Here is a 9,071-nt window from a genome sequence, read left to right on the forward strand (position 1 = left end):
CTTAAAAATATTCTTGATTAAAAGTATTGTAAGTATTTTTTTTGTCCATTTTTACAGGTTGGCTAACAAATAGAGAGATTAGGAAGTTAATTTCGACCCTAGTGATGACCACAAGGGATGTCTGCACTGATATTGTTTCCACACATGTAAACCATGGAATGCTACATTCTGCAGCTACTACAGGTAATAATACATAGTTAAATTAATATTAATTAAACTTTATTAATCTGGTATCAATTTGGTTAATAAAAGACATACATAGGATAACTGACAGGTTACTTCTTTGTATTATACACTTAGATTGTCTATTATTTAGTTGGAGTTGTAGGTAATTGCGAACTTCAGTTTATCCAAATTTTTTCTAAAAAAGCCAGTTTGGCGTTTATAGCATCACTACGTTTTGCTGATTTTGTCACAAAAATTCATAAAGAACGTCGATTTACATTTCAACCTCCAATTTAGAAACGTTTTTATTACTCGATTATTAATATTTTAAACTCTAGTTTTGAAAGCCGACGCTCAAAATACTTTGAAGTTAACTGGGTTGCCTATATCAATGACGAGCAGTCGCCAGCTGTATTTAATACTAAATATATTTTAAATTCAAAGTATCATGGTAATAATGTTACAGTGCAAGTCGAAACTTGTAAGCAAGTAAATGTTTGGATTTTAATAAAATACTCTAATTTATTTGGTACATAAGCAGTCTGTAGAAATAAACATGATTTTACGACACTTAATACTGTTAAAGTAAACGAAATTTTCCACTGTATGTTTGTCTAATGTGACCATTTTTACCTTGTGCTCTGTACATTACATTTTTTTTACAATTTTTGATGGAGAAAGTTGCTTATATTTAAAAATGCGGGAAAAAAACTGTTAGCATTACTTCGGAAAATTGTGATAAGAATATAAAACTTTGATAAAGTAAATTAGATAGATGCTTCTTAATCAAAAATAGAGTTTAATTAGGAAGAAAAGTAATGTATCCATTTTTTAGTCAGCATATAATAACAACGATAAGAACAAAACATTAAATTTTTGATATTCTGTCCAAGATTGGAAAATTTATAATAGTTATTTCTTACATAGGCATCTGAAGTCTACAATTTAGGTAGTTCATATTTTCAAAAAGCATTTAAAAAAGTTTTAATTATAAAACCCTTGTAAAAGAATTGCATGCACCTTTCGTTAGCACAAGAATGGAAAAACTAGCTGCGCTTTTGAACTATGTCAAATGAAAATGAAAATTTCCCACCCTTATGACAACGAAATGTGCGTGTCAATTTTTACACAACGGTTTTATAACTATAACTTCCTTACGTTCCTTTATAAGATGAATATTCATTCATTTATTCATAACCAGAGTATACAAAAAAAGAAAAAAACATTCTGTTTTTTTTTTTTATTGATATAAGTAATAGCCTATAACAGCAATTTCAAGAATAGCAGGTATATTGAATTTTTTATACTTGTAAAATGTCTTTATTTACGAGCGTTTTCCTCGGTACACGTTTTCTTGGCTTTTCCACATTCCCAGGTTTCCCAAGTCCTATTACTAGTCCTAATCTTTAACTATTCTATAAGAAGTTGTTTGTAATAAACAATTTTGAGTTTATATAGTTTTTAAATTATGACTCGAATTAACGAGATATTTGAAATTGTTATAGAAGATTCAGAGTAGAGTTATAAATTAGATAATAAAAATTAACAGCTTTCTCAAAATAAGTTCGGCTTATGAATAAAAAAAGCCCNCATCGATCATCTTTGACACATATTTAGGATATCGCCGTGAGCGAAGCTGAGGCTAAAACCCATCATGAAATTTTGTACACACATGTGAGGGGTACAGGAAAGGCCATAGGGTACCTTTTATTACAGAAAAGGTACTATTCCCGTGGGATAGAAAAAATTAGTTTTATGTGATCGTCAATGATACGTATTGAGGACATTAACGCAAGCGAATCCGCGGTAAAAAATATCATGAAATTTTATACGAATATTATTAGGGGTACAGAAAAGGGCATAGAGTAGTCAGAAAAAAACTGTTCCCAAAGGATAGACGAATTAGTTTTATATAAGTGGTCATCGATCATCTTTGACACATATTTAGGATATCGCCGTGAGCGAAGCTGAGGCTAAAACCCATCATGAAATTTTGTACACACATGTGAGGGGTACAGGAAAGGCCATAGGGTACCTTTTATTACAGAAAAGGTACTATTCCCGTGGGATAGAAAAAATTAGTTTTATGTGATCGTCAATGATACGTATTGAGGACATTAACGCAAGCGAATCCGCGGTAAAAAATATCATGAAATTTTATACGAATATTATTAGGGGTACAGAAAAGGGCATAGAGTAGTCAGAAAAAAACTGTTCCCAAAGGATAGACGAATTAGTTTTATATAAGTGGTCATCGATCATCTTTGACACATATTTAGGATATCGCCGTGAGCGAAGCTGAGGCTAAAACCCATCATGAAATTTTGTACACACATGTGAGGGGTACAGGAAAGGCCATAGGGTACCTTTTATTACAGAAAAGGTACTATTCCCGTGGGATAGAAAAAATTAGTTTTATGTGATCGTCAATGATACGTATTGAGGACATTAACGCAAGCGAATCCGCGGTAAAAAATATCATGAAATTTTATACGAATATTATTAGGGGTACAGAAAAGGGCATAGAGTAGTCAGAAAAAAACTGTTCCCAAAGGATAGACGAATTAGTTTTATATAAGTGGTCATCGATCATCTTTGACACATATTTAGGATATCGCCGTGAGCGAAGCTGAGGCTAAAACCCATCATGAAATTTTGTACACACATGTGAGGGGTACAGGAAAGGCCATAGGGTACCTTTTATTACAGAAAAGGTACTATTCCCGTGGGATAGAAAAAATTAGTTTTATGTGATCGTCAATGATACGTATTGAGGACATTAACGCAAGCGAATCCGCGGTAAAAAATATCATGAAATTTTATACGAATATTATTAGGGGTACAGAAAAGGGCATAGAGTAGTCAGAAAAAAACTGTTCCCAAAGGATAGACGAATTAGTTTTATATAAGTGGTCATCGATCATCTTTGACACATATTTAGGATATCGCCGTGAGCGAAGCTGAGGCTAAAACCCATCATGAAATTTTGTACACACATGTGAGGGGTACAGGAAAGGCCATAGGGTACCTTTTATTACAGAAAAGGTACTATTCCCGTGGGATAGAAAAAATTAGTTTTATGTGATCGTCAATGATACGTATTGAGGACATTAACGCAAGCGAATCCGCGGTAAAAAATATCATGAAATTTTATACGAATATTATTAGGGGTACAGAAAAGGGCATAGAGTAGTCAGAAAAAAACTGTTCCCAAAGGATAGACGAATTAGTTTTATATAAGTGGTCATCGATCATCTTTGACACATATTTAGGATATCGCCGTGAGCGAAGCTGAGGCTAAAACCCATCATGAAATTTTGTACACACATGTGAGGGGTACAGGAAAGGCCATAGGGTACCTTTTATTACAGAAAAGGTACTATTCCCGTGGGATAGAAAAAATTAGTTTTATGTGATCGTCAATGATACGTATTGAGGACATTAACGCAAGCGAATCCGCGGTAAAAAATATCATGAAATTTTATACGAATATTATTAGGGGTACAGAAAAGGGCATAGAGTAGTCAGAAAAAAACTGTTCCCAAAGGATAGACGAATTAGTTTTATATAAGTGGTCATCGATCATCTTTGACACATATTTAGGATATCGCCGTGAGCGAAGCTGAGGCTAAAACCCATCATGAAATTTTGTACACACATGTGAGGGGTACAGGAAAGGCCATAGGGTACCTTTTATTACAGAAAAGGTACTATTCCCGTGGGATAGAAAAAATTAGTTTTATGTGATCGTCAATGATACGTATTGAGGACATTAACGCAAGCGAATCCGCGGTAAAAAATATCATGAAATTTTATACGAATATTATTAGGGGTACAGAAAAGGGCATAGAGTAGTCAGAAAAAAACTGTTCCCAAAGGATAGACGAATTAGTTTTATATAAGTGGTCATCGATCATCTTTGACACATATTTAGGATATCGCCGTGAGCGAAGCTGAGGCTAAAACCCATCATGAAATTTTGTACACACATGTGAGGGGTACAGGAAAGGCCATAGGGTACCTTTTATTACAGAAAAGGTACTATTCCCGTGGGATAGAAAAAATTAGTTTTATGTGATCGTCAATGATACGTATTGAGGACATTAACGCAAGCGAATCCGCGGTAAAAAATATCATGAAATTTTATACGAATATTATTAGGGGTACAGAAAAGGGCATAGAGTAGTCAGAAAAAAACTGTTCCCAAAGGATAGACGAATTAGTTTTATATAAGTGGTCATCGATCATCTTTGACACATATTTAGGATATCGCCGTGAGCGAAGCTGAGGCTAAAACCCATCATGAAATTTTGTACACACATGTGAGGGGTACAGGAAAGGCCATAGGGTACCTTTTATTACAGAAAAGGTACTATTCCCGTGGGATAGAAAAAATTAGTTTTATGTGATCGTCAATGATACGTATTGAGGACATTAACGCAAGCGAATCCGCGGTAAAAAATATCATGAAATTTTATACGAATATTATTAGGGGTACAGAAAAGGGCATAGAGTAGTCAGAAAAAAACTGTTCCCAAAGGATAGACGAATTAGTTTTATATAAGTGGTCATCGATCATCTTTGACACATATTTAGGATATCGCCGTGAGCGAAGCTGAGGCTAAAACCCATCATGAAATTTTGTACACACATGTGAGGGGTACAGGAAAGGCCATAGGGTACCTTTTATTACAGAAAAGGTACTATTCCCGTGGGATAGAAAAAATTAGTTTTATGTGATCGTCAATGATACGTATTGAGGACATTAACGCAAGCGAATCCGCGGTAAAAAATATCATGAAATTTTATACGAATATTATTAGGGGTACAGAAAAGGGCATAGAGTAGTCAGAAAAAAACTGTTCCCAAAGGATAGACGAATTAGTTTTATATAAGTGGTCATCGATCATCTTTGACACATATTTAGGATATCGCCGTGAGCGAAGCTGAGGCTAAAACCCATCATGAAATTTTGTACACACATGTGAGGGGTACAGGAAAGGCCATAGGGTACCTTTTATTACAGAAAAGGTACTATTCCCGTGGGATAGAAAAAATTAGTTTTATGTGATCGTCAATGATACGTATTGAGGACATTAACGCAAGCGAATCCGCGGTAAAAAATATCATGAAATTTTATACGAATATTATTAGGGGTACAGAAAAGGGCATAGAGTAGTCAGAAAAAAACTGTTCCCAAAGGATAGACGAATTAGTTTTATATAAGTGGTCATCGATCATCTTTGACACATATTTAGGATATCGCCGTGAGCGAAGCTGAGGCTAAAACCCATCATGAAATTTTGTACACACATGTGAGGGGTACAGGAAAGGCCATAGGGTACCTTTTATTACAGAAAAGGTACTATTCCCGTGGGATAGAAAAAAATTAGTTTTATGTGATCGATATCATGCCTTTACTCAGTCGATCATCATGAAATTTTATGGACACATTGTCAGGGGTACAGAATAGGACATAGGGTACCCTTTATCCGACAAAAAGAAACCTGTTCCTGAGGTATAAAAAAATTGGTTCAATGTGGTCGATTTCACGCCTCAACTACTCAATCGACCATAATGAAATTTTAGACAGACATTTTCAGGGGTACAGAAAGCACATAGGGTATCTTTTATCCAGAAAAGACATTGTTCCCGAGGGATAGAAAAAATTAGTTCATTATGGTCGATTTCATATCTCAACTATTCAATCGATCATCATCAAATTTTGTATATAGGGTAACTTTTGTTCAGAAAAAATATTGTTCCCGGAGGATACAAAAATTTTGTTTTAAGTGGTCGATTTTACACCTTAACTACTTAACCGGTCATCATAACATTTTGCACACACATTGTCAGGATTACGGAAAAGGATATAGGGCACCTTTTATCCAGAAACAGTATTGTTCCCGAGGAATAGAAAAATTAGTTAAAGGTGATCTATTTACGCCTTAACCACTCAGTCGGACATCATGAAATTTTGTAGACACTTTAACAGGGGTACAGAAAAACACATAGCATAACTTATCCAGAAAAAATATGCAGTTCCCAAAGGATAGAAAAAGTTTTAAGTGGTCGTCAATAATCTTTGATACGTACTTAGGATGTCAAAACGAGCAAAGCCGCGAGTAAAATCCAATAAAACAATAAAGAATAGAAATAGTTGTCCGTCTTTGCTCAAGATGATATCGCCTATACTATAAAAAAAATCATCAAAACGAATTAAATAAGTTACAGGTATGACGACCATGATTAAAAATACAAGATAAATAATTACAGATGATGTTATGTTTGGATACCTGATTAACCTGTTTGTTTGGTTTAGATGTGAATAACATTTATACATAATTTTTATTTGTATATTGTTGGGATGCATCAAACCAAAATGCTGCATGTTAACACGTGTGCTCGCGTTGCTCTTGTATTTGACTTGTTTAGATAATTTCAAGAAAGCAACGTTTTAATAAAATTAAGTCCATTTACTTGCAACAATTTCAATGTCAAANATAAAAGGTGCCCAATGTGCTTTTCTGTACCCCTGGCAAAGTGTCTACACAATTTTATGGTGATCGATTGAATACTTAAGGCTTGAAATCGACCACGTACAACTAATTTTTCTATCCCGCAGGAACAGTATTTTTTTCTAAATAAAAGTCACCCTATATCCTTTTCTGTACCCCTGACAAAGTGTGCACAAAATTTCACGATGATCGATTGAGTAGTCAAGGCGTGAAGTCGACAACATAAAACTAATTTTTTGTATCCTTCAGGAACGATATTTTTTCTGGATAGAAAGTACGTTATGTGCTTTTCTGTACCCTGACAATGTGTCTACAAAATTTCATTTTGATCGATTAAGTAGTTAAGGCGTGAAATGTACCACTATTTCCCGCATATATTTTGACTTTTGAGTGTCGGAAGGAAAGGGATGAGAATTGAATATTTGAATTTTCCGCCTAACAGATGCCTATTTTGCTTATAATTATTATTTGCATCTATGGTGTATCTTGTCTTGAAAGAGAAACCACACCTCATCGCCATTTTAAGAGTAACAATTTTACAAATTTACTTGCTTTTTTCTGAGTGTTTTTATTATATTTCTTTATTTATTTACTTTATACAATAGTTAATTCGTTATTTCTCTATTTTTACAGATTGAAAATAAACGAGTGAGGTGATTGAAGTTCGTTTTGGTGCTACTAGAGAAAACAAATCGTCTCCTTCCTAGGGCGTTTTATTTGTTAACTTTTCATCTTGGGGGCTCTTGTAGTTAATTAATTAAGGTGAGTGTACATACTATATAATGTAGCTGTATACTTTTTGATATTAACAGAGGAAAGGGTTCGGCATTACTTTAACAATGTATGATGCACGTTATTTATTAGACAGACTAAACTAATTATATCCTAATACTGTTTCATAAGATTTTATTTTACAGGAACATTGAAAGAATTCCAGATCCCGTTAAATTATGGAGCATTGGTTGTGTCAGTCCTCCATCGCTTCAGAAAGTAACTGCACCTATGGCGGTAAAGAAAATATGAAAATGCGATTTTTCCATCGAGAATGGAGGCAGTGTGAGGTTGCTGAAGAAAGGATTTATGACAATGAACTGGTATGTAACAGTATCAATTAAAAATAGTAAACGAGGTCCCAGGAAATTTAATTTCGTATGCGTTTGTAACTTGCTTCGTTAGGCAGCTTTTAAACAACGTTTCAGATATGGCAGATGCAGAACAGCAGAATTAATGTGGAATTGATCTTTTCATCAGTGTGAATGTCACTGATTTATTTCCTTTAAAGTGGTAATTAATTACTTCTTTTTGCCCGTTTCTATAGAGTGCTCATTAAATGAGAAGGAATTGCAGTTAATTTTGGTGCCACTGAAACAACGGATGCCTTTGATGTGTTAGCCTTGCAACATTATGCAGTTAACTTTAGCCCTGAGAATAGGATGCAATTGGAAATTATTTGGAAGCCACTGAAACGACAAATTGTCAGCTGTAATATCTCTTCTAGATTTGGTTTCCTCTTCATACTGGTAGATTTTAGAACGCTACATTCTACAGTTAATTAAGGTAAGAATACATTACATATTTAATATTAATTGCTATTTATTAATCTGTCACAGCATTTTTAACAATTATCTATTGTGCACAGGTTAAATTGACGTTATCGCGGATGTATAGTATTTCTTTTAAATATCTATTGTATACAGCATCTATGGTTTTTCGTTCAGCATTTATCTACGGTATTTTAATATCTACTGTCTACATCATAATTGACGTTATCCTCATCTATCTATGATTATTAATCTGTGAAATATGGTCTGTCATGTAAACTTGACGCTTGTCGCCATTTTATTATTCGTCTGTTTTACTTCCTTGCTGGTGCGTGTTTTTAGGTCTATTTAATCTCCTCCCAAATTAATAGTGTAATTAATATATTTTTTTTTATCAATTTCTACAAATCGTTCAAGAAATGAGAGGGAATTAAAGTTCAGTTTGGTCGTTCAGAAATAACCAGTGTCTACATGGGTGTGGTCTTTCGTGATTACATTTTTCGTCATGGCCTTGCAACATTATGCAATTAATTTTCAAACAACTTTTAAACAATATTTCAGATGTGGCAGATGCATTACATCATAATTAATGTGCAATTGATCTTTTCATCAGTGTAAATGTTACTGATTTACTTGCTTTTAAAGTGATAATTAATTACTTTTTCATGCCTGTTTCTATAGATTGCCCATTAAATGAGAAGGAATTGCAGTGAATTTTTGTGCTACTGAAACAACCGATTCTTTTGATCTCTTCGCCTTGCAACGTTCTGCAGTTAGTTTTGGCCCTGAGAATAGGATGCAATTGGAAATTATTTGGAAGCCACTGAAACGACAAATTGTCAGCTGT

At 34.1% G+C, this 9,071-nt stretch overlaps 1 long non-coding RNA gene across 2 annotated transcripts in view; it reads left to right on the forward strand.

The window, feature by feature from the left end:
* Window positions 1-9,065, forward strand: part of LOC108740766 — a 26,898-nt gene extending 17,833 nt beyond the window's left edge. The window contains exons 3-7 of one of the 2 annotated variants that reach the window (XR_003231710.1): window positions 58-183; window positions 7,317-7,445; window positions 7,601-7,777; window positions 8,002-8,240; window positions 8,906-9,065. This is a non-coding gene — a long non-coding RNA (uncharacterized LOC108740766). The remainder of the gene's footprint in view (window positions 1-57; window positions 184-7,316; window positions 7,446-7,600; window positions 7,778-8,001; window positions 8,241-8,905) is intronic. The other variant, XR_003231711.1, reaches the window with a different exon arrangement.
* The last annotated feature ends 6 nt before the right edge of the window (window positions 9,066-9,071 follow it).

Source organism: Agrilus planipennis, unplaced genomic scaffold, assembly GCF_000699045.2.
Source record: "Agrilus planipennis isolate EAB-ADULT unplaced genomic scaffold, Apla_2.0 scaffold294, whole genome shotgun sequence".
In the NCBI taxonomy this organism is placed as follows: domain Eukaryota; kingdom Metazoa; phylum Arthropoda; class Insecta; order Coleoptera; family Buprestidae; genus Agrilus; species Agrilus planipennis.